The sequence below is a fragment of the Artemia franciscana genome, chromosome 1 (genome assembly GCF_032884065.1).
Source record: "Artemia franciscana chromosome 1, ASM3288406v1, whole genome shotgun sequence".
Lineage (NCBI taxonomy): Eukaryota > Metazoa > Arthropoda > Branchiopoda > Anostraca > Artemiidae > Artemia > Artemia franciscana.
Window position 1 is genome coordinate 65,187,702 of NC_088863.1, and position 26,402 is coordinate 65,214,103.

Below are 26,402 nucleotides of genomic sequence, written 5' to 3' on the forward strand. Positions count from 1 at the left end.
TCGCATTCCCATGATTCCAACGGATCTGCTTTTTCAATTTAAAAGATTGCAATTCCCAATTCGATTAGCATTTGCAACCACCATCAACAAAGCTCAAGGGCAATCACTAGAAAAATGCGGTATAGATCTTAATACAGATTGCTTTACCAATGTACAATTGTATGTTGCATCTTTGAGGGTCGGTAAACCTGACAATCTATTTATACGCACAGACAATGGGACAGCGAAGACTGTTGTATATTCACAAGTTTTACGTAGTTAATTTGTATTGTATCTATCTATCTATCTATCTATATAAAAACGAGTTGTGTGTATGCATGTTTGTTTGTTTGTAAAAAGAGCGTTTGCATATGACGTCATTATTAGTACATACGGCTTTGTATATGGACAGACAATGGGAAAGCCAAAAATGTTGTATATTCGCAATTTTTACGTAGTTTGAAACACATATGTAAATCTATCTATATTCACAGGTGGGACACAGGGACACAACTACAATGGCGCGTAACTAATATGGCGCGTATCGACTTACGCGCGCGGGGGGGCTTGGGGGGCACGAAGCACCCCACATATATAAATCTATCTATATTCACAGGTGGGACACAGGGACACAACTACAATGGTGTGTAACTAATATGGCGCGTAACGACTTACGCGCGCGGGGGGGCTTGGGGGGGCGCGAAGCGCCCTACCAACTAGGTGTTGGGGTGGTTCGAAGCGCCACCCCAACAGCTAGTATATATATATATATATATATATATATATATATATATATATATATATATATATATATATATATATATATATATATATATATATATATATATATATATATATATATATATATTATATATATATATATATGAATGTTTCTTTGTGTGTGTGAAAAAACTGCAATATGTAAAGACAGCAAGCTCTCTGCGGTTAAAATACAAGGGACAATGAGAAACCATATATAGAAGGCTGCCGCGTGCCATGATGGGGCCTGGTGGTGAGGCCGCCAGGACCCAGCTAGTTATTATTTAAAATGATGAATGAGTCTATATCAATCTCTATGAGATGTAACAGTCTTCATTTTGTCTTCAAAGTGCGAACACTTCTTTGGCTTTGTTGGATTTTAAAGACTGCTTTGGACCTATATTAATTAAGTGCTGTGAACTTGAGTTAATACAGTGACCATTGCTAATTCAAATGTTATTTCATAATGTTTACCATGGTGCAACTTGACCTAGACTTAGAGTGAAACCATTTTGTTTTTTAAACTTGCATTAATTCAGTGGTTAAATTCGAATCATTTCAGCGACCATATATAATCTTTAATTCCAAATCATTGAGAAGCGTACTGGGAACAAGCAGAATAGTGGAATTAATCTCCCGCAAGCAACGTATTGTACCCAACGGTATTAAGTTACCTGTAAATTGTGGAGAATAGTTGAGGGGGTTCTGACGCTTCCTTTGGTCCTAGGTTCTTTTATTCATTCAATTCAGTCAATTGGGAACGCTAGGGTGTTCACCTGTTTAGTTTTCCTTGTAAAATAATATCTGTTTCATCGGCAAAAGCTTTTGAATTTGTGTGAATTTGATATCAATCGACTCCTAAACAGTCAGTGAATTAACTATAATGAAAATGCAGATTGAAAATTTTCATTTCGTCTTTTTCCTATCGTCTCTTTCATTACTGGATTGGATTGACGAATGTGCAAGAAAATGGACTTTGATTCTGAGTTTTCAGAATGTTTAGCTTTTTCCCCCGTTCTGAGCTTTCTCAGTATAACTTGGAGAGAGGAGTAGAAGATGAAATTATTTTGAAATCAGCTGTTGACTGTTTTGAGCGGGCTGATATTGCCAGGGGGAAGATACTGATGTGGGAAAAGCTGTCGATTACGGATGTTTTTCCTAAGCGCACTGGACCAAATGCTCTAATGAATCACCTTAAGGACATGCTTGAACATACTCAGAAAATGAAAACAGAGCCTTTTCCTATCATTCATATTTTCGTTATCACGAAGACGGTGCGTGATCTTGACAATCGGTCAAAACGAAAAGCTGTGATTGATAAAACTGCCGGAATTGAATGTGTTGAGATTATTCTTGCCTCTAGACAATAACAATAGTCAATAGACAGAACAATAGTGAATATTGACAGCGTTGTGGAAAGTGGCCTTTGCGATACAGCTCAATCGGTCTTGCGTGGATCGGTTGTGAAGGTTCTGGAAAGGAAGTTCTACATAATCACAAAAGGAATTGATGACTTGTTTGATTTATCTCTGTTCTAGAACTATTCTGGAGTTGCTGAAGCCACCCGAATTGGAACTTGCCGGTGTGCCAAGATTAGTTTTAGTGATCAAGGATCTCTTATTTCAGCTCTTAAATTAGGGTTGGAAATTGAATATGAACTGATCCGTGTCTATGAATTTAAGAAAATCCCAAGATGCTTTAACAAATACCAGTCTCCTGAACATCTTATTACTAACTGTCCTAGCACCTGCTATAAATGTGCTAGATTCTCTGGTTATGCAAAGTAATGCAAAGACACCCCATGTACCGATCCATTAAAATTCGCAAATTGTGGCGACGATCATGTGCCATTTAGTTTTTGCTGTCCACGTGTCCAGGCTCTTTTTAAGACTGTGACAGGGTGCCTTCATAAATTAACTGTCACAAAATTTCGGTGTGCTCGTTTAAAATTGACGGGACTAAAGACAAAGTTGAGCCATTTTTATGTCCTTCTCTTGCAAGAACATTTGCTTCCTGCCTGCAGCGTGAAATTCTTACGAAGGAATGATAATCTGATTGTGTTTAGTACCAATGCTAGATGGACTCGGAGCAGGCATCCTGGTGGCCTTGCGTGTTATATCAGATGGTCTCTTGCAGATTTATTACCGACGTGCTACTATTCATCTGAGCGTTTCCTCACTGTAAGACTTGGTGAATCTTTCCTAATTAATGCCTGCCAAATGAAAAAAATTCAGTACAGTTGTTATCGAGTTTTGCCAAGTCCTGTGATAAGCTACAAGGTATAATTAGTGGAATTGAATCTCTTGAGTATTCCAGGTTTCTTGTCCGTGATATAAAAATTGTAACATTCACATATCATCCAGTCAATCTGAAATCTTGCCAAATGCTCTACCATCTGCGCATAGGATTATAAATAAGGATTGCAGCTTCTCATATATCCAGAATAGTGGATTAGTTTCTAATTTGGACTATTGTGTGTGTTTACCTCTTCTTCATTCCTCTAATACTCATATCAACGATCAGTAAAAAGTTCTATGACAATCTCCCTCTTAATCAGATCCGAGCATTTGCCCAATAATCAGTTTCGGTGCTCCTCCTAAGCCTAAGAAATGGATTTGCAAAAGTGATTGGGATAATGCGAATCGGTCACTTTATTTTTCGAAACTCGCTTTTCTGCTATCCACTATTTTGATACCTCATCATCTTCTTGGTGCTGGTTATTTTGTCAGTGACGCTCATGGTAAGTGTCATGGTGACGCTCATTGCTTCAGAAATATCGTTTCTGCAATTAAACAAGCTGAAGCATTAGCTTTTCTGTTGAATTGTGTGTGACGTGACAACCATACGACCTTTTGGAAGAGTGATCAAGAACTTGAGAAAGTGAAGAACCAAACCAAGTTTTATTTTAAAATCTGAATTGCTTTTCATAGACCTTCTAGTGAGCAAGTTCTTTACGTCAAGCAGAGGACAAAATTGGCTTATAAGTGGCATCATCGTGTAGTTCGATTTTTTGGAGCTCAAGTTCAAATTAATGGTAAACAGTGGCAAAATGTGCTGAATGCTTCGAAACTTGAAGAATCTTCTTCTACTGATACTATTCCAAGATCGTCAAGGACTAAAAATTATCCAGGCATCTTTTCCGTGATTCATTATGATCTTCGTAGCCGTTTTACTACTTTGGTGGCGAAGGTTCTTCCTATTAGTGTGAGCCAATGACCAGTTTATAAATCTAAGATTGTGAAATCTTTTCGACTGTTAAAATCAAAGTCTTGTGACCTTAATGGTATTTGTATGGTTCATTTAGATCCGAAGTCAGCAAAACTTCTATCGCATCTTCATTTATCGTTTCAGATGTACCTTTCAAGATAAATTGCTCCTAATTAATTTTTGTGTGGAAGTGTGAGTTTTATGTTAAAGAAAGGAAAAACTCTAAATTTATGTAATTCTTATAGATCGATTACCGTCGCCTGTACTATAAGTAAATTATTTGAATATGTTCTACTTCCCTTATCGATGAATTTGTTAATTATGAGGCTAAATGGTTTAGCTTCAGGTTAGGTCTAAGCTGTCAACATATTCATCGTGTTTTAGCGCAACTTATTAAGGAAGCCGATTGGAGTAGTTACAGTCTTCATTTTTACACCCTTGGCATATCTAAGGCATTAGATAATGGATAACACGCCCAAGCTTAGTATTCTCTTAGTGAACTTGGTGCGAATGGGTCTGTGATTCTGGTTTTGAAGTTTTGGTCTTCAAATTCTTATTTAAGATTAAAATCAGGGAACGGTGATTTCTTCAAAAAAATACCAGTCAAATTTGGAGTTAGACAAGGGGAAGTTCAATTGAAATATTTTTGTCTGGTATGCCTAGTTCTTGTTGCACAGGACTCAGAGACGTATCATATTTAGATTATGCTGTCGACTTGCTTCTTATTAGCCAAACGAAGGCTGGCTCAGGGCGTTCTGTCCGATCCATCACTGATGTATTTGTAAGGATTGGATTATTGCTAAATGCAGATAAATGTAGATCTTTTATATTTAATGGGGTTAGTTCATCTTATCCTTTGGATTGCAGTTCTTTTTCGTACCACAAGTCACTTCTTTTCGATGACTTGGGATTTCTGTTTTGAATTCTCGAAGTTCTTTTAGTTTTCAGACAATTCAGGATATTCAAATTAAACTTAAATTAGAGTACTCTAAAATTGTTAGAAATCGCGGACATTTCCGGTGACAAGCACTTGCAAAGCTGTACTCGAGTTTTTGCGTCCATTCTGTGTTATTTTGCGCAGGGCCTTATAAGCTTATGAATAAATGTGACGTAAAGAGGGTCAAGGCCGATTACTATCGGCATTGCAAGTTTTTACTCTATTCACCACAATCATTTCAGAGCCAAAGGTTAATTAGTGAATATCAGGCAACGGATAATGTTCTCTCAGTGGAAAAACTAAGTTCAAAGTTAATTTACGAAGTGTCAATCCGTCTCGGTCCAAACAATCATCTTATCTGTCTCTTTTGGTAAATTGCTGTTTCTTTTTCTTGTATTTTTTGTTATTTGTAGTTCTTTGTTTTTCTACTTGTACTCCATTATTCTGTTTTGTAAGTGGGTAAGAAATAAATTATGATTATTATTATAAGTCAAATTTATCCAGTTTTAATGGCCTGGTAGTTGTTATATTTGGATATGTTCAGTTGAGGCTGGGGGTCTTGCAATAAGGAGGGTGTCAAATACTCAGTATTTTAGTATTTTTATGAAGGAATTGTCATTTAAAATTCATATCAAGAAAATTTCAAATATATTAGCCACAGATGTTGGCATACTGCAATAGTTGTTGGCAAACTTTTCAATAGAAGTCGAGTAATAAACAGGAGATTTTAAAATTTGTCAATGTAAAAGATAGATGGAATTATCTTAGGAAAATAATTGGTACAGTAACTAATAGTGTCTTAGGGGAAAAAGTTAAGAAGGCAGCTAGGAATATTAAGAAAAAAGCTTTATCTTTAATGGGGAGGATTGGGGGCTTGACTGAATTATAGAATTACTACAGCTACTAATACTACTACTGCTACTACTACTACTGCTAATAACTCACTGCAGCACCAAGCCGCCCGAAGCCAACACAACTACGCACGCTCCTCCTCCAACCTAATATATTTTAAGTATCCCTCTTTAAACCCTCCCAGGAAGTTCCCATTTCCTTTAAATCATTATTTATGACAGCCTCCTAACCCAGACAAGGACGACTTGCTTTCCATGTAGCCCCAGACGGTTGGCCAAAAAGGACAATCTTTGGTAATCTGTCATCCTTCATCCGAAGAGCGTGGTCTAGCCATCTCAACCTTTCTTTCATTATAGCCCTAGAAAGCAGGATTGAACCACTTTTTTCGTACAACCTATTTTTTGAAATACGGTCAGTCAACCGGGTACCCAGAACAATCTGTAGGCAATTTCTCTGGAAAACATCTAGTTAATATTCATCTGCTTTTCGAAGTGCCCATGCTTCAGAGCCATATTTGACCACTGTCATCAATGTAGCTTCCAATAGTCTTGGTTTACAATAATCTTGGTTTACAGACTTATCTTTCTATTCTTCCAAACTTTTTTTTAACTGTGAAAAAACACCCTGAGCCTTAGCTGTTTTACTTTTAACATCTTCGCTGCTCCCACCATCCTTACTAATAATACTACCAAAGTAACTGAAGCTCCCAACCTGATCAAGCTTTTTGTTAATAAATGTCACCTGTTCATCTTCACTTATTCGCAGGCTTAGTGACTTAGTCTTCTTAAAATTAATTTTCAAGCCTATTTTAGCACCCTGAACTCTAAAAATTCATTCATTTTGCTTACACTTTCATCTAATATGCTTAAATCATCAGCATAATCTAAGTCCAGGAGCGTTCTTCCTCCCAATTTGATTCCATGGTCTCCAATTGTCTTTTCTGTGCTCCCTAAGACGAACTCCATCAAAATGATCCATATAAAGGGGGATGTAACACAACCCTGCTTAACTACTCATTTATTACAAAAGCAGTTGCTAACCTCATTTCCTACCTTAACTGCAGCAGTATTATTCTAGTACATAGCACAAATCACTTTAATGTATTTTTCTGGCATACCATATAATGATAAGACCTTTGTTAACGCTTTTCTATCAACAGACTCAAAAGCCTGCTCATAATCGATAAAACTGAGGACCAAAGGTCTTTGACAACGAAGGGACTTCTCAACTATTAACCTAAGAGTAAAAACTTTGTCGACACCTCCTCTACCTTTTCTAAAACCACATTGTTCTTCCCTTAAGACTTTGTCAACAGCATCTCTCAGTCTAAGAAGTATCCCATTACTCAGTAATTTGCTACCTACAGAGACCAAACTAATGCCTCAATAATTACGACAATCACGCTTGTCACCTTTCTTATACAGTGGTCTAATTAAGGTTTTCCTAAAATCATTGGGTACATCCCCTTTTTCAAAAATCATGTTCATAATCTTCAGTAGCTTATTCCTAACCTCAGAGCCACCATATTTAAGAAACTCATTAATCATACACCAGGACCTGAGACCTTATCATTTTTTAATCCTTTTAGTACTCTCGCTAATTCTTCCTCCCTAAGAAAATCTTCCTTCGCATCCAAGGTGTCACAAACTTTTTCATTTTCATCTATATATTTTCCTGTATCTGTATCTCGGTTTAGCACATTCTCAAAATGTTCCTTACATCTTTCTTTAACTTTTCCCTTATCACTAACTCCGGCCTCATTTCTATCCTTAACTGGGACTAGTCTGGAGGGGCTACTCCCTTTCAATTCACTAACATGCAAGTATAATATTTTACTACTATGCCGTCTAGGTGCCTCTTCCAGATCCTCAGCAATTTTATCCATGGCCTCCACTTTACATCTCCTTAGTTAATATTTTAATGCTTTCTCCACTTTCTTTACATTCCTTTTGTTTTCATACGACCTATGACTCAGATAATTCTTATACAAACCCCTTCTACTCTCTATAAAACCTGAAGCTTTTTCACTAACATTTCTAGTTGCAGTCTCAGCCCTCTTTAATAGGACACCATCAGCAACTTCACAAATTGTTTTTCTGAAATTATTCCATCCATCTTCCACATTGTCAAATTTTAAACTCTCTGGTTTAGTATTCAACTGTCCCTGGAAGTTTTTTCTCAAATTTTCATCCTGGAGTCTACTAACATCGTAACTTTTCGGGAGGGAGTTACCCTTCCAAAATTTCAGCTTTAAATTAACCTTAAACACTACTAGATGGTGATCTTTAGTTTTAACATCAATTACAGAACTCCTATACACCCTAGTATCTTGTATTGAACCTGCTAGTCTTCTGTTTACAATAACATAATCAAAAAGGTTTGCTGTCTTACCATCACGTGAATACCATGTCAACTTATGGGCCATTTTGTGATCAAACACCGTATTGGTTATAACTAGGTTGTTATACCTACAAAATTGCAAGAGCCTATAGCCATTACTGTTTTCTTTTCCTAAACCAAATTTACATAGGCTAGGAAACCATCTATCCCTATTTCTACCAGCCTGGGTATTAAAATCTCTTAGCAAAAACACCATATTTCTACCTATTACCATGTCTATTTGCTCCTGTAACTGTAAGTAAAATGCATTTGAGTCACTAGTATCTCAATCAGTTCGTTCAACGTGGCATATACTACTATAACTTATACCCTGAACTTTTTAGTCATAAAATGAGCAATTATTATTCTATTATTAATACCTTCCCAACTTAAACAATACTTAGCAGCTTCATTATTCATCATGAGCCCTACTCCCTGTCTATGTACTCCCTCCTTCCTGCCTGAGTAAACAAATAATATGTCACCTAATTTCATGCTTCACACCCCTGGCATATGAGTTGCTGAAACTCCTATAAAAACCAGTTCAAACCATCTGAATTCGTCAGTCAAAATGTCGATACGATAGTCATTTTTAAACGTCGTAACATTTCAAGTTCCAATTTTCATGTTCTTTAAATCTTTGAAATGATTTTTGCCTCAGGAAAAGCAGTGATCCCGAATACCAGTGCGGGATGGGGACCAACATATTTTCTCAAATCTACACCAAAACACTTGAGCCGGCTTAGAACCAGACAGCAAGAAGTCCCTGGGACCTCCAGTAAGTTGGAGGCTTTGTGCAATCCTGGGCCCATTTTGTTCACAACACGGTTTTCAGCACTCGGTAATGCTCTTCTATCAACAAGGGTCGAAATCCTACACAGACAGTCCCAAGCCTATTACCTCCGACTCATTGTATATTTATGCCTACAAACATTATGCCCAAAAATGCCCATCAAAGCAAACCTGGCCCAGAAGAATATCCAATAATCAGAATCCCGTACGAGTGCTGTGTTCTTTACTATGCTATAGTTTTCTCAAGGGGCGCCACTCCCAAAGTGGGAAAAATTGACTGCAAGTTTTCCAGTCTTGCAGGTACCCTGAAAGGGTCAAGGCAACCCTTTATGGAGGCCGTTGTCCATAAATCTGGATCTTACGCCCTGCCGCAGTGGTCCTTCTGTAGAGGATCCTCCCACGAAGGTGTTCTGCAGCACTATGCAATTTAACCCATTACTGGGGGAAGGTTTGTAACTCATCTGAAGTGTGAACAAGGCAGTGGGCGCTGTTGAGTGTACATTTGAGGGGCCTTCATCCTCCTCCATCTGTAATTATGACCCCCAGGGGAGGGTTTCCCAGTTTCTATTATGGATCCCCTGGGACAAGGTCCTACTTGATCTAAGACTCCTATGGAGCTACTTTACCTATCTGTGGGGCATTCCCCTATCTGTTGTCCTCTACCGAAACTAAGCATGGTTATATAATAATTAATTAACTAATGCAACTAATAAATAGTTGCAGTAAATTGCAACTTTACTTTAATTTAGACTATAAAGTAAAGGATAAAAATAAAATATACAAGCTCTGTTTCCTTTGCTAAAACCTAGCACACAAACTAATAATTAACTAACTATTGCAATTAATTAATATTTGTAAAAAAAATACAACTTTTCATTTAATTTATACCCTAAAATAAAGAAAAGATAAAAAAAACTCTATTGTCCTCTAACAAAACCTAGCATGTTAACTAATAATTAACAAATAAATAGCCAATTTGGCCTGATTACAACACCTCACAAGCCGCACCCTATTGAAAATTCCTTTGAGAATTCAAATTAAAAAGAAAACTTATTAGAAACCCTGCTAGTACTGAAATAGTAGACCTAAGTAGCAAATTTACCCTTTGAATTTAAAAAGGGTAAAACTAATGATTGCAACAATTAGCGGGGTATCACCCTACACTCTGCTGGAAGCAAAGTCTTCAGCCAAGTACTTTTGAATCGCATCCAGACAAAAGTTGACACCACACTCAAATGAACAGCATGGCCTCTGACCAAATAGGTTTTGTACTAAATCGATGCTTAGCTTTTACTAAATAGATATTTTGAAGTAAGAATACTTATTAAATAGTCAAAGGGATTGCAGACTAAAATCTTAATAGCTTTCATCAATTTCTTGAAGGTTTTCGATTCAATCCATAGAGATCCTCAGTTAAATTTAATGCGTTACTATGGCCTCTCTGATAAAATTTTCAGAATTATTATGGTGGTATGTGATCAACAAATGTGTTGTGTTCAAACTGATGATAGGTCTTTGACTGAGTGGTTCAAAATAAACACAGGGGTTTGACAGGGGTGCATTCTTTCCCTTGTGCTGCTCACAGTGCTCATTGATTTTATGCTGTGGACGTGCAGCTTCCAGGTGGCATCCAGCTAAACGAAAATCACAATTCAGTTCATGCAGATTTTTCAGACGATATAACGCTTCTTTCTCAATTAAGAGAGACCTTTAATACAACGTAAATAGACTCTCGAAAGCAGGTGAACGAATAGATTTTGCAATAGGTGGGTAAGTAGGTTGGGTATATGTTTATCCACAATATAAACTTAAATCAAAATGACACCACTAATAAATTATTGCAGCAAAAAGAAAGTCTGAAGGACTTGTGCCGCCAATTTAAGTAATGGTTTATATCTTATAAATAAATATCCAAGCACAGTAACTCATGATTATCCACCTAGCCTATCTTATATATAAAAAACAACAACACATACACATGAACACAATACAACCAAATAATCCAGTTATATATAATTTACCGGTTTCAGCCCCCACCCCACCCCAAAAAACTGCCAAAAAAAAAAATTAAGAACCTTCCGTCCTTCAAAATCTTTTAGTTAAATAAAATGTTTTCAATTTATTTTTAAGCCCGCATAAAGTGACAGACTCCTTGATTATAGCCAGCAGATTATTCCAAACAGGAGGCCCCAGATTATGACCCGCTTATGCATGATCACACTGTTTTTCTTTTTTCCTGGCTTAAAAGTTGTGAATTTCTTGCATCATATATATCGTGCTCCTGATTCATAGAAAAATAATCATGAAAATAATTAGGACACATAAAATAATCGCGCAAGAGACAAAACCACTGATGCGCTGACAGCTAAAGCAAAGAGAATCGAAGAGATAGAGGTGTTAAATGTCTTGCCAGTTCTGTCATAGCTGATAGAGGCCTAAAGTATGAAATCACCCCACGTAACGCGTGTACAGGAAGCGCATTTAGTAAGTGAAGAAACGTCTGGAGAAGTACCACTCACTCTTTGAAGCTGAAATTGAGGCTCTCTGATAAATAATGTCCTCCCAGTACTCGTGTATGGTTCTAAAAGCAGGGTGCTATCACAACAGCTAGAGAGAACTCATCCATTAGAGAGAATACTAAACAGCCACTCTTTATTGATAAACTCATAATAAGTCAGTGGCAAAATTGGGGACACATTGTTAGAATGGGCAGCAATCGTTTTCTTCATGATATTTGGTGTTGGACTCTTCCAAGAGTTTGACAGCGCGGACAACAGAGTGTAACGCTTCAAAGATGCCTAAAATAAAAAGGAGAGGTCTCAAGAACAACCTTTGATGAACTTTGGCCTTAGAGGCTGGAGGTGTAATCGTGGAGAGGCATCGTTACCGCCTGACCGGCGTGGGAAGTCGTAAGTCTAAGTAAATAAGGGTTAAATTTGATTCTTGCAAGGTTTTGCATGAAAGTGAATACATATTTTTTCCAGATGGTTTCTATGCAAATAGGAGGAGGGAATGTATATGAGCGAATAGGGAGTCTATACATTATTTTCAATTAGTCCATGATGAACTCTGGTGAAGGAAGCTATTTTCAAAAATTGGTGGGTATATAATATATATAAAATAGTTGGTGGGAGTGCCTTGCGCCCCCAAAGCCCCCCCGCACGCGTAAGTCATTACGAGCCATATTAGTTACGCACCATTGTAGTTGTGTCCCTGTGTCCCACCTGTAAATATATATATATATATATATATATATATATATATATATATATATATATATATATATATATATATATATATATATATATATATATATATATATATATAAATAAGTTGTTTGTGAGTTATATCTGTCTGTCTGTCTGTCTGCATATGACGTCTGAATTATTTCATCATATACCAATTCAAAAACGAAAGTATACAAGCTGATGTAGCTGAGTTGGTAACGCGGTATGTTCCAGGTTCCAGGTTCGAGAGATTCTAGGTTCGAACCTTGAATACAAAAGAAGAAAAAAACTAAAAAAGGTAAAAACTACAAAAAACTAAAAGGAACAAAACTAAAAAAACTAAAAAAGCTAGAATACTAAAAAAACTAATAAAAATTAAAAAACTAAAAACTAAAAAAGAAAAAAGAACTAAAAAAATGTAAAAACTACAAAACTAAAACCTAAAAAAAAAACTAAAAAAAAGGTAAAAACGAAAAAAAACTAAAACGAAAGAAAAACTAAAAACTAATAAAAAAACTAAAAAAACTAAAAACTGAAAAAGAAAAAAGACTAAAAAGAAAAAACAAAAAACTAAAAAAGCTAAAAAAAGGGTAAAAACCAATAATAAAACTAAAAGACACAGGGACACAACTACAATGGCGCGTAACGAATATTGGTAGAGCGTTATATTTCAGGTTGTAGATCTGAGAGTTTCAACCCGGAATTCAAAAGAAGAAAAAAAACTAAAAAAGGTAAAAACTACAAAAAAAACTAAAAAAAGAAAGAAAAACTAAAAACGAAAAATTTATTTCTTCAACTAATTCAAAAACGAATGTATTCAAACCCAAGTAGCTGAGTTGGTGACGCGTTATGTTCCAGGATCAAGGTCTGAGAAACTACAAAAAAAAGAAGAAAAAACTAAAAAACTAAAAAAAACTAAAACAAAGTAAACAAAAAAAAACTAAAAAGAAAAAAAACTAAAAACTAATAAAAAATAAAAAAAAACTAAAAAAGAAAAAAGAAAAAAAAAAAGAAAAAAAGGAAAAAAACTGAAAAATAAAGGAGAAAAACAAAACTAAAAAGGTAAAAACTACAAAAAAACTAAAAAGAAAACAAAATAAAAACTAAAAAAAAGGTAAAAACCAAAAAAACTAAAAAGAAAAAAGGAAGAAAAACAAAATATATTTCATCATATACCAATTCAAAAACGAATGTATATACAGACCGGGACACAGGGACACAAATGACGACCGGGACGCCGGGGGGCGCAGGGGGATATATAAATGACGACAGTGGCACAGGGAATGTTCGATTAGCAATCACCATCAACTCACCATCAAAGCTCAAGGGCAATCATTAGAATCATGAGGTATAACTAAAAAAAAACTAAAATAAAGGTAAAAAACAAAAAACTAAAAAAAAGACCAATTCAAAAACGAATGTATATACAGACCGGGACACCGGGACACAGGGAATATAAATGACGACCAGGACACTCAAAGAGATATTACAGACTGGGACACCGGGACACAAATGACGACCGGGACACAGGGAAGAAAAAAGAAAAAAAAGAAAAAAAAAAGTAAAAACCGAAAAAAAACTAAAAAGAATATAAATGACGACCGAGACACAAGGACACAACTACAACGGGGGCGCCGGGGGGCACAGGGGGATATATAAATGACGACGGGGACATAGGGAATGTTCGATTAGCAATCACCATCAACAAAGCTCAAGGGCAATCATTAGAATCTTTAGGTATAAATCTGAATACGGATTGTTTTGCCCATTGAGAATTATATGTTGCATGTTCAAGAGTCGGTAAACCTGACAATCTATTTATATGCACAGACAATGGGACAGCAAAGAATGTCGTATATTCGCAAGTTTTACGTAGTTAAAAACATATATATATATATATATATATATATATATATATATATATATATATATATATATATATATATATATATATTCACAGATGGGACATAGGGACACAACTACAATGGCGCATAACTAATATGGCGCGTAACGACTTACGCGCGCGAGGGGCGCGAAGCGCCCCCACCAACTAGGTGTTGGGGTGGCGCGAAGCGCCACCCCAACAGCTATATATATAGATATATATAAAAATAAGTTGTATACATTTTTGTGTTGAGGGTTAAATGTAAAACTGGGATTTGCATAAATATTTCGAAATATTTTGACAATAGATTAATGTAATTTGAAAACCTTAAAAAAGATACTTAAAATTTTAAGTTTTATTATAAATTGTTAAGCTTTAGCCAGCTTGGCACGTGGAGATTTCTCCAACTGTCAATGTTATAGAATGCTACGAAAAAGCCAAACCAGGGTTACAGTTCAAAGAGAAAGGGCCAGATGAGGAATGTGCAATTTACGTCAACGAAGGCGTGTCGAGGAACTACCAGAGCGACGCCAAACCAGACTTGCTGCTGAAAGAGAAAGTAAAAAAAGAAGGCGTGTCGAGGAATCACAAGAGCAACGTGAAAACAGGCTTGCGGCTTCAAGAGATAATGCTAGATTAGGAATGTGCCATTTACGTCAATGAAGGTGTGTCGAGGAACTACCAGAGCAACGCGAAACCAGACTTGCTGCTAAAATAGAAAGTGAAAAAAGAAGGCGTGTCGAGGAATCACAAGAGCCACCTGAAAATTACCGCATGGCATTCAGGTACAGCCCAGTGGATGATTACAGTAGATTTGTTCAAATCGGGAATATGTCTAAAATTTGTTCCTATTGCAAGGCCTTGAAATTTAATGGTGAAACAATGGGAATGTGTTGCACCTCAGGGAAAGTTAAACTTCCTCTACTGGCTGCACCCCCAGAGCCATTGAAAACTTTGCTTGCTGGAACTACGTCAGAATCTAAGCGTTTTTTTATCAAACATCAGAAAATATAACTCATGTTTCCAAATGACGTCGTTTGGTGCCCAAATCGAAAATCAAGATCAATTTATGCGTAATCGTACTGCTTTTATTTCTACATGTGTAGAATGGGATCGTGAACAAAGATACAAAACAATTGATCTATTGTTGTATGTTACAGACCAGGATACCGGGACAAAAGGAATATAAATGGCGACCGGGACACTCAAAGAGAAATTACAGACCTAGACACCGGGACAAAAACGGCGACCGGGAAACAGGGAATATAAATGACGACCGGGACACAGGGACACAACTACAACGGGGACGCCGGAAGGACATATGGGGGATATATAAATGACGATTGGGACACAGGGAATATTCGATTAGCAATTACCATCAACAAAGCCCAAGTAAAATCATTAGAAAAATGCAGTATAGATCTGAATACGGATTATTTTCCCATGGACAATTATATCTTGCAAGTTCAAGAGTCGGTAAACCTGACAATCTATTTATATGCACAGACAATGGGACAGCGAAGAATATTGTATATTCGCAAGTTTTACGTAGTTATTAACATGTTTATATCTATCTATATTCACAGGTGGGACACAGGGACACAACTAAAATGGTGCGTAACTAATATGGCGCGTAACGACTTACGCTGTCAGTGTGGCACGAAGCGCCACACCAACAGCTAGTTTTATATTTACAGATAGATAGATATGCTGATGTCATTATAGATATCATTATGATATTCCATTTCTTTTACACAATATATGGTTACAAACTACAATAATGACGTTATTTATCAGTCTTGTTCATGAAAATATAGTTTTTTTTGTAAAAACTTGATTCTATTTTAAAAATGTTTTTGTTAGTTATAAAAGTTTTTAGATACATCAATGTTATTATATGAGCCAGAAAATAGCTCTTTGTTATTCAAGCCAAGAGGCTATAAATTTCCTGTATATAGGTTCTGAACAAGGGGAATCTGATATTGCGGTTTGTTTTACGATCTGATTCTATTTTTGGAGTTCTTTTTATTTTATTTCTTAATCTTGAAAGTGATCGTCTCTAACTAAATTGCTAGGTACTGTATTTTAGGTTAATTATAAGAGGTAGAAGATATAGCAATTTCCCTTAAAATGAAGCATTAAACAGCTCTTTATAATTTTTCAGTGCCCTTTTAGCTGTACAGAAAAATAATAGAAAAAAAATATCCCGTCGATGCAGAATGTTGTAGTTCAAGCAACTTATGCCAATGCATTTTTCTCATTATTCTAGCCAAGGAGCTGCAGGTTTTTATGGCACTTGATATCTACCAAGTGAAATTTAGCGATCACAAATTCTGTCGGTCAGTCGGTCTGTCTGTCTATCCTGGTTAAGCTACGTTAGGCACTTCCAGGTAAGCTAGGATGATGAAATTTGGCAGGCGCATCAGGAATCAGATCAGAGGCGTAGAAAGAAGCATTCATGTTGATTGGGGTGAACGATGTAGAGTCTACCTATCGTGGTATCTTTGAAGATGGTAGGTTTGCCGTCGACTGACTTACCCTGTTTTCGATGTTCAAATACTTTGCTTTTAGTATTCCACGTGTAATACGAAGGCATTTCAGCATATAGCAGTTTTTTTTCAAAAGAATCATTTTTGCATAGCAAAAAGGAAGCAGTTAAATTTGTATCCTGTGGATTCAGGACTCTTTGTTGCACGTTGGATTCCGAAAAATAAACACGGTGACAATTCTGTAAATGTACCAATAAGTGAACAACATCTGGACTTCGTTCATGTATCGGAAATGAAAGAATTCACCAAAAAGCTTCTTTACTGCTTATGTATCTTCCAGCCTGATATTGTACTATTTCGTCAATATCTTTGATTTCGGACTGCAAGCCAAAAACTGCCATGTTACTGCCTTTGTTGACGTATTTACATATGTATTTGATTGCCTTTACGGTGTTACAGTATTCAACGTTTATGTGTGCATTAAATGTTTTTGATAATAATGGGGAATATGGAACAACACACTGGTTATCTACTTCGATGGTGGTACCTTTACGCTTCTTTATTATTGCTGTTTTACCGCCATCTTCAGTAGATCTTCTTCTATATTGTGGGTAACCATCATTGCCAGTAATTGTGTTGGGTACTAAAAGTCGAGGATAAAAGCCGATTGTCCTTGAATTAAAAGCTACTGTATCTCGTCCCAAGATTGATTACATGTAAATGTAATATATACATCTCGACGACCATAGCCGTCGGCTTCATCCGAAAAAATGATAGGATATTGTAGGACATCGTAGCATCGATGAGTTTCAGCAATTCTTACCAACTGAGCGTTTCGCTTATGAAGAATAATATCTCGAGGTAAAAACTGATCACCGACCATAACAATTGCCACTTCGTCGATAGTTGGAGCATTGTATTTACGAACATGTTGGCCAGGAGGCGTTTTGTCAGCGGAAATAACAATTTTATGCGTATCAGTAGGCATCAAATCGATGGCTGTATTGAACACACGCACTGAATTATTATTTTCGTGGAAAAGATGTTGCAATTGGGAAACGATTGTCCTTTTAGTGTCGGGAGAAATTTCGCAACGTGCATTCAATTCAGAATTTCTATCACTGATGAAGAACAAATGTAAAAATCTATTATTCTCGTCTGAGAATGGTAGTAGGGACCCTGCTCTATGATAAATTTGACCTTTTACTTTGAAAGTAGGCATAAATTGATCTGGATATTCGATTTGGGCACCAAACGACATCATTTGGAAACATGAGTTACATTTTTTGATCTGTGATGAAAAACGCTTAGATTCTGACCTAGTTCCAGTAAACAAAGTCTTCAATGGCTCTGGTGGTGCAGACAGTAGAGGAAGTTTAACTTTTCTTGAGGCGCCACACATTCCCATTGTTTCACCATTAAATTTCAAGGCCTTGCAATAGGGAAAAATTTTAGACATAGTCCCGATTTGAACTGATCTACTCAAGCTATAATCATCGACCGGGGTGTACCTGAATGCTATGCGAAAATTTTCAGGTTGCTCTTGTGATTCCTCGGCACGCTTTCTTTGGTGATTTCTCTTTGAGACGCAAGCCTAATTTCACGCTGTGGTTGTGATTCTTCGGCACGCTTTCTTTTCTTACTTTCTCTATCAGCCGCAAGCCTCTTTTCTTGCTGTTCTTGTGAATCCTCGGCAGGCTTTTTTTCTTACTTTCTCTCTCAGCAGCAAGTTTTTTGGCATAGACTCTTTGAGCAGCTTCCTCGGCTGTTGCCATTGTAGCTTCTTCAGTCATTTTACAATTAAACATTTTTTCGTGAACGAATGTTTTAAACACCTTTAATGACGTCATCGTCACAACAAACATGACGACAACTAACTTCACGACGTCATGACATGCTGATATGATGTCACTCGACAGACACACATACAACTTATTTTTATATATATACCACCTAGTTGGTGGAGGCGCTTCGCGTCATACCCCACCCCCAAGCCCCCCCGCAGGCGCAAGTCGTTACGCGCCATATTAGTTACGTGCCATTGTAGTTGTGTCCTTGTGTCCCACCTGTGAATATAGATCGATATATATATATATATATATATATATATATACATATATATACATATATATATATATATATATATATATATATATCTATATATATAAAAATAAGTTGTCTGTCTGTCTGTGGATGTGTGGATGGATGTGTCAGGTGACGTCACCTGAAAAAACTGGATCAGGTGACGTCAAAACTGAAAAAACTAAAAAAAGGCAAAAACTACAAAAAAAACTAAAAACTAATAAAAAAAATAAAAAAGCTAAAAAACTAAAAAAACTATAAAGGTAAAAACCAATAAAAAACTAAAAAAAAACTGAAAAAACTAAAAAAAGGCAAAAACTACAAAAAAAAACTAAAAACTAATAAAAAAAGTAAAAAAGCTAAAAAACTAAAAAAACTAAAAAAAACTAAAAAAAGGTAAAAAACTAAAAAAAATAAAAAATAAAAAAAAACTAAAAAAAAGGAAAAAACTGAAAAATAAGCTAAAATAAAGGTAAAAACCAATAAAAAACTAAAAAGAAAAAAAGGAAAAAACTAATAAATGACGACACTCAAAGAGAAAGCGACCAGGACAAAAGGAATGTTCGATTAGCAATCAACAAAGCACCGGGACACAGGGAGTATAAATGACGACCAGGACATAAGTAAAAAAAAAAACTATCTATATATATAAAAATAAGTTGTCAAACTAAAAAAAGGCAAAAACTACAAAAAAAACTAAAAACTAATAAAAAAGCTAAAAAACTAAAAAAACTAAAAAAAAGGCAAAAACTACAAAAAAAACTAAAAACTAATAAAAAAAAATAAAAAAGCTAAAAAACTAAAAAAACTAAAAAAACTAAAAAAAGGTAAAAAACTAAAAAAACTAAAAACTGAAAAAAACTAAAAAAAAGGAAAAAAACTGAAAAATAAGCTAAAATAAAGGTAAAAACCAATAAAAAACTAAAAAAAAAAACTGAAAAAACTAAAAAAAGGCAAAAACTACAAAAAAACTAAAAACTAATAAAAAAAGTAAAAAAGCTAAAAAACTAAAAAAACTAAAAAAATGACGACCGGGACACAGGGAATATAAATGACGACCGGGACACAGGGACACAACTACAACGGGGACACCGGGGGAAACAGGGGGATATAAATGACGACCGGGACAAAAAAACTAAAAAGAAAAAAAAACTAAAAACTAATAAAAAAACTAAAAAATCTAAAAATCTAAATAAGCTAAAAAAGAAAAAAAAAGGAAAAAAATAAAGGAGAAAAACAAAACTAAAAAACGAATGTATATACAGACCGGGACACCGGGATACAAATGACGACCGGGACACAGGGAATATAAATGACGACCGGGACACAGGGACACAACTACAACGGGGACACCGGAGGAAACAGGGGGATGTAAATGACGACCGGGACACCGGGACAGGGAATGGTCGATTAGCAATCACCATCAACAAAGCTCAAGGGCAATCATTAGAATCATGAGGTATAGATCTGAATACAGATTGTTTTCCCATGGACCATTATATGTTGCATGTTCAAAAGTCGGTAAACCTGACAATCTATTTATATGCAAAGACAATGGGACAGCAAAGAATGTTGTATATTCGCAAGTTTTACGTAGTTAAAACCATATATATATATATCTATCTATATTCACAGGTGGGACATAGGGACACAACTACAATGGCGCGTAACTATTATGGCGCGTAACGACTTACGCGCGCGGGGGGGCTTGGGGGGGGCGCGAAGCGCCCCCACCAACTAGGTGTTGGGGTGGCGCGAAGCGCCACCCCAACAGCTAGTATATACATAAAAATAAGTTGTCTGTGGATGGATGGATGGATGTGTCAGGTGACGTCACCTGAAAAAACTGGATCAGGTGACGTCAAAACTGAAAAAACTAAAAAAAGGCAAAAACTACAAAAAAAACTAAAAACTAATAAAAAAAATAAAAAAGCTAAAAAACTAAAAAAACTATAAAGGTAAAAACCAATAAAAAACTAAAAAAAAAAACTGAAAAAACTAAAAAAAGGCAAAAACTACAAAAAAAACTAAAAACTAATAAAAAAGTAAAAAAGCTAAAAAACTAAAAAAACTAAAAAAAACTAAAAAAAGGTAAAAAACTAAAAAAAAAATAAAAAATAAAAAAAACTAAAAAAAAGGAAAAAACTGAAAAATAAGCTAAAATAAAGGTAAAAACCAATAAAAAACTAAAAAAAAAGGAAAAAACTAATAAATGACGACACTCAAAGAGAAAGCGACCAGGACAAAAGGAATGTTCGATTAGCAATCAACAAAGCACAGGGACACAGGGAGTATAAATGACGACCAGGACATAAGTAAAAAAAAAACTATCTATATATATAAAAATAAGTTGTCAAACTAAAAAAAGGCAAAAACTACAAAAAAAACTAAAAACTAATAAAAAAGCTAAAAACTAAAAAAACTAAAAAAAAGGCAAAAACTACAAAAAAAACTAAAAACTAATAAAAAAAAATAAAAAAGCTAAAAAACTAAAAAAACTAAAAAAACTAAAAAAAGGTAAAAAACTAAAAAAAACTAAAAACTAAAAAAAAAACTAAAAAAAGGAAAAAACTGAAAAATAAGCTAAAATAAAGGTAAAAACCAATAAAAAACTAAAAAAAAAACTGAAAAAACTAAAAAAAGGCAAAAACTACAAAAAAACTAAAAACTAATAAAAAAAGTAAAAAAGCTAAAAAACTAAAAAAACTAAAAAAACTAAAAAAACTAAAAAAAGGTAAAAAACTAAAAAAAATAAAAAATAAAAAAAAAACTAAGAAAAAAGGAAAAAACTGAAAAATAAGCTAACATAAAGGTAAAAACCAATAAAAACTAAAAAGAAAAAAAGGAAAAAACTAAAAAAAATTTTCATCTAAAAAACTAAAAAAAACTAAAAAAGGTAAAAACTAAAGAACTAAAAAGAAAAAAATAAATGACGACACTCAAAGAGAAAGCGACCAGGACAAAAGGAATGTTCGATTAGCAATCAACAAAGCACCGGGACATAGGGAGCATAAATGACGACCAGGACATAAGTAAAAAAAAAATTAACAAAACTAAAAAGAAGGTAAAAACTACAAAAAAAACTAAAAAGAAAAAAAAACTAAAAACTAATAAAAAAACTAAAAAATCTAAAAATCTAAATAAACTAAAAAAGAAAAAAAAGGAAAAAAATAAAGGAGAAAAACAAAACTAAAAAACGAATGTATATACAGACCGGTACACCGGGATACAAATGACGACCGGGACACAGGGAATATAAATGACGACCGGGACACAGGGACACAACTACAACGGGGACACCGGGGGAAACAGGGGGATATAAATGACGACCGGGACAAAAAAACTAAAAAGAAAAAAAAACTAAAAACTAATAAAAAAACTAAAAAATCTAAAAATCTAAATAAGCTAAAAAAGAAAAAAAAAGGAAAAAAATAAAGGAGAAAAACAAAACTAAAAAACGAATGTATATACAGACCGGGACACCGGGATACAAATGACGACCGGGACACAGGGAATATAAATGACGACCGGGACACAGGGACACAACTACACACCGGGACAGGGAATGGTCGATTAGCAATCACCATCAACAAAGCTCAAGGGCAATCATTAGAATCATGAGGTATAGATCTGAATACAGATTGTTTTCCCATGGACCATTATATGTTGCATGTTCAAGAGTCGGTAAACCTGACAATCTATTTATATGCAAAGACAATGGGACAGCAAAGAATGTTGTATATTCGCAAGTTTTACGTAGTTAAAACCATATATATATATATCTATCTATATTCACAGGTGGGACATAGGGACACAACTACAATGGCGCGTAACTATTATGGCGCGTAACGACTTACGCGCGCGGGGGGGGCTTGGGGGGGGCGCGAAGCGCCCCCACCAACTAGGTGTTGGGGTGGCGCGAAGCGCCACCCCAACAGCTAGTATATATATATCTATATATATAAAAATAAGTTGTCTGTCTGTGGATGTGTGGATGGATGTGTCAGGTGACGTCACCTGAAAAAACTGGATTAGGTGACGTCAAAACTGAAAAAACTAAAAAAAGGCAAAAACTACAAAAAAAACTAAAAACTAATAAAAAAATAAAAAAGCTAAAAAACTAAAAAAACTATAAAGGTAAAAACCAATAAAAAACTAAAAAAAAAAACTGAAAAAACTAAAAAAAGGCAAAAACTACAAAAAAAACTAAAAACTAATAAAAAAAGTAAAAAAGCTAAAAAACTAAAAAAACTAAAAAAACTAAAAAAAGGTAAAAAACTAAAAAAAATAAAAAATAAAAAAAAACTAACAAAAAGGAAAAAACTGAAAAATAAGCTAAAATAAAGGTAAAAACCAATAAAAAACTAAAAAAAAAAGGAAAAAAACTAATAAATGACGACACTCAAGAGAAAGCGACCAGGACAAAAGGAATGTTCGATTAGCAATCAACAAAGCACCGGGACACAGGGAGTATAAATGACGACCAGGACATAAGTAAAAAAAAAAAACTATCTATATATATAAAAATAAGTTGTCTGTGGATCTGTGGATCGTGGATCAGGTGACGTCACCTGAAAAAACTGGATCAGGTGACGTCAAAACTGAAAAAACTAAAAAAAAGGCAAAAACTACAAAAAAAACTAAAAACTAATAAAAAAGCTAAAAAACTAAAAAAACTAAAAAAAAGGCAAAAACTACAAAAAAACTAAAAACTAATAAAAAAAATAAAAAAGCTAAAAAACCAAAAAAACTAAAAAAACTAAAAAAGGTAAAAAACTAAAAAAACTAAAAACTAAAAAAAAAACTAAAAAAGGTAAAAACTAAAAGAACTAAAAAAGAAAAAAATAAATGACGACACTCAAAGAGAAAGCGACCAGGACAAAAGGAATGTTCGATTAGCAATCAACAAAGCACCGGGACAAAGGGAGTATAAATGACGACCAGGACGTACACCAAAATAATAATTCAGTGCGTGTGTTCAATACAGCCATCGATTTGATGCCTACTGATACGCATAAAATTGTTATTTCCGCTGACAAAACGCCCTCCTGGCCAACATGTTCGTAAATACAATGCTCCCAACTATCGACGAAGTGGCAATTGTTATGGTCGGTGATCAGTTTTTACCTCGAGATATTATTCTTCATAAGCGAAACGCTCAGTTGGTAAGAATTGCTGAAACTCATCGATGCTACGATGTCCTACAATATCCTATCATTTTTTCGGATGGAGCCGACGGCTATCACTTTAATATTAAATTGATAAATCCAGCCACTAGCAAAGAAATGAATAAGAAATGCAGTGCAATGCATTATTATTCCTATAGACTAATGATTCGGCAGGATGAAGACAATTATATTTTTAAATGTCGTCAAGTGTTTCACCAATACGTCGTTGATATGTATGCAAAAATTGGATCAGAACGTTTGCTATTTATCCGTTTGAATCACACCAAGCTCCGCTCTGAACAATACATTCATTTGAGAGATGCAGTTGTACATGACGGTAACACCACAAACGTTGGAAGATTAACGGTTTTACCTTTGTTATATGCTGGCAGTCCCCGTCATATGCATGAATATGCTCAAGTTGCTATTGTGTTTGCTCGTCTCTATGGTCGTCGAGATGTATATATTACATTTACATGTAATCAATCTTGGGACGAGATACAGTAGCTTTTAATTCAAGGACAATCGGCTTTTATCCTCGACTTTTAGTACCCAACACAATTACTGGCAATGATGGTTACCCACAATATAGAAGAAGATCTACTGAAGATGGCGGTAAAACAGCAATAATAAAGAAGCGTAAAGGTACCACCATCGAAGTAGATAACCAGTGTGTTGTTCCATATTCCCCATTATTATCAAAAACATTTAATGCACACATAAACGTTGAATACTGTAACACGTAAAGGCAATCAAATACATATGTAAATACGTCAACAAAGGCAGTAACATGGCAGTTTTTGGCTTGTAGTCCGAAATCAAAGATATTGACGAAATAGTACAATATCAGGCTGGAAGATACATAAGCAGTAAAGAAGCTGTTTGGTGAATTCTTTCATTTCCGATACATGAACGAAGTCCAGATGTTGTTCACTTATTGGTACATTTACAGAATGGTCACCGTGTTTATTTTTCGGAATCCAACGTGCAACAAAGAGTCCTGAATCCACAGGATACAAATTTAACTGCTTCCTTTTTGCTATGCAAAAATGATTCTTTTGAAAAAAAACTGCTATATGCTGAAGTGCCTTCGTATTACACGTGGAATACTAAAAGCAAAGTATTTGAACATCGAAAACAGGGTAAGTCAGTCGACGGCAAACCTACCATCTTCAAAGATACCACGATAGGTAGACTCTACATCGTTCACCCCAATCAGCATGAATGCTTCTTTCTACGCCTGCTTTTGGTGATGCACCCGGTCCGACGTCTTTTTAGTATTTGAGAACTGTAAACGGTACTATACATGAGACTTACCGTAGTCCATGCCGAGCTCTGAATTTATTGGAGAATGGCCAACACTAGAATAACTGCATCAATGACGCGTGCGAAACCTCAACTCCAAGTCAAATTCGTGCATTGTTTGAAATCATTCTAACAACTTGCTCTCCTTCAGCTCCTACAGAGTTATGGGGAAAATATAAATCGAAAATGTCCGAAGATATACTCAATCGAAAACGGTTAGAGACGTCAGATATGACTTTTGATTTTACATCAGAAACTTATAACTACACTTTAGTTATTATAGAAGACTAGCTGACTAGCCAACTAGAAGTTATAGAAGACTAGCCAACACCTAGGTTGGTGGGGGCGCTTCGCAACCCTCCAAGCCCCCCCCCCCACGCGCGTAAGTCGTTACGCGCCATTGTAGTTGTGTCCCCATGTCCCACATGTGAATATATATATATATATATATATATATATATATATATATATATATATATATATATATATATATATATATATATATATATATATATATATATCTTCTATATATATAAAAATAAGTTGTCTGTCTGTCTGTGGATCTGTGGATCTGTGGATCAGGTGACGTCATGTTTCGGCTGACGTCATGAAATTAGTTGCCGTCATTTTTTGCTTTGAAGGTGACGTCATTAAAGTTATATAAGACATATGTTCGCGTAGAAATCTATTAATGTTTAAGTTTACAATGACTGATGAAGATGCTCATAGAGTCTATGCCAAAAAACTTGCTGCTGATAGAGAAAGTCAGAAAAGAAAGCGTGCCGAGGAACTACCAGAGCAACGCGAAAGCAGACCTGCTTCTAAAAGAGAAAGTGAAAAAAGAAGGCGTGCCGAGGAATCAAAAGACCAGCAGGGAAACAGGCTTGAGGCTGATAGAGAAAGAAAGAACAGAAAGCATGCGAGGAACTACCAGAGCAACGCAGAAGCAGACTTGCTGCTAAAAGAGAAAGTGAAAAAAGAAGGCGTGCCGAGGAATCAAAAGACCAGCAGGGAAACAGGCTTGAGGCTAATAGAGAAAGAAAGAACAGAAAGCATGCCGAGGAACTACCAGAGCAACGCAGAAGCAGACTTGCTGCTAAAAGAGAATGTGAAAAAAGAAGGCGTGCCGAGGAATTACAAGAACAGCAAGAAATCAGGCTTGCTGCTGATAGAGAAAGTAAGAAAAGAAAGCGTGCCGAGGAATCACAAGAACAGCAAGAAATCAGGCTTGCTGCTGATAAAGTAAGAAAAGAAAGCGTGCCGAGGAATTACAAGAACAGCAAGAAATCAGGCTTGCTGCTGATAGAGAAAGTAAGAAAAGAAAGCGTGCCGAGAATCAGA

General features: G+C 35.4%; 2 long non-coding RNA genes across 2 annotated transcripts; both read left to right on the plus strand.

Moving 5' to 3' along the window:
* Nucleotides 1-18,655: 18,655 nt before the first annotated feature.
* LOC136032944 (uncharacterized) lies at nucleotides 18,656-19,838 on the plus strand. The gene is made up of 2 exons (XR_010618829.1): nucleotides 18,656-18,851; nucleotides 19,492-19,838. It is a non-coding gene; the product is annotated as an uncharacterized LOC136032944 (long non-coding RNA).
* A 541-nt stretch (nucleotides 19,839-20,379) lies between these two features.
* On the plus strand, nucleotides 20,380-23,512 carry LOC136032941 (uncharacterized). The gene is made up of 2 exons (XR_010618818.1): nucleotides 20,380-20,546; nucleotides 21,183-23,512. It is a non-coding gene; the product is annotated as an uncharacterized LOC136032941 (long non-coding RNA).
* Nucleotides 23,513-26,402: the final 2,890 nt, after the last annotated feature.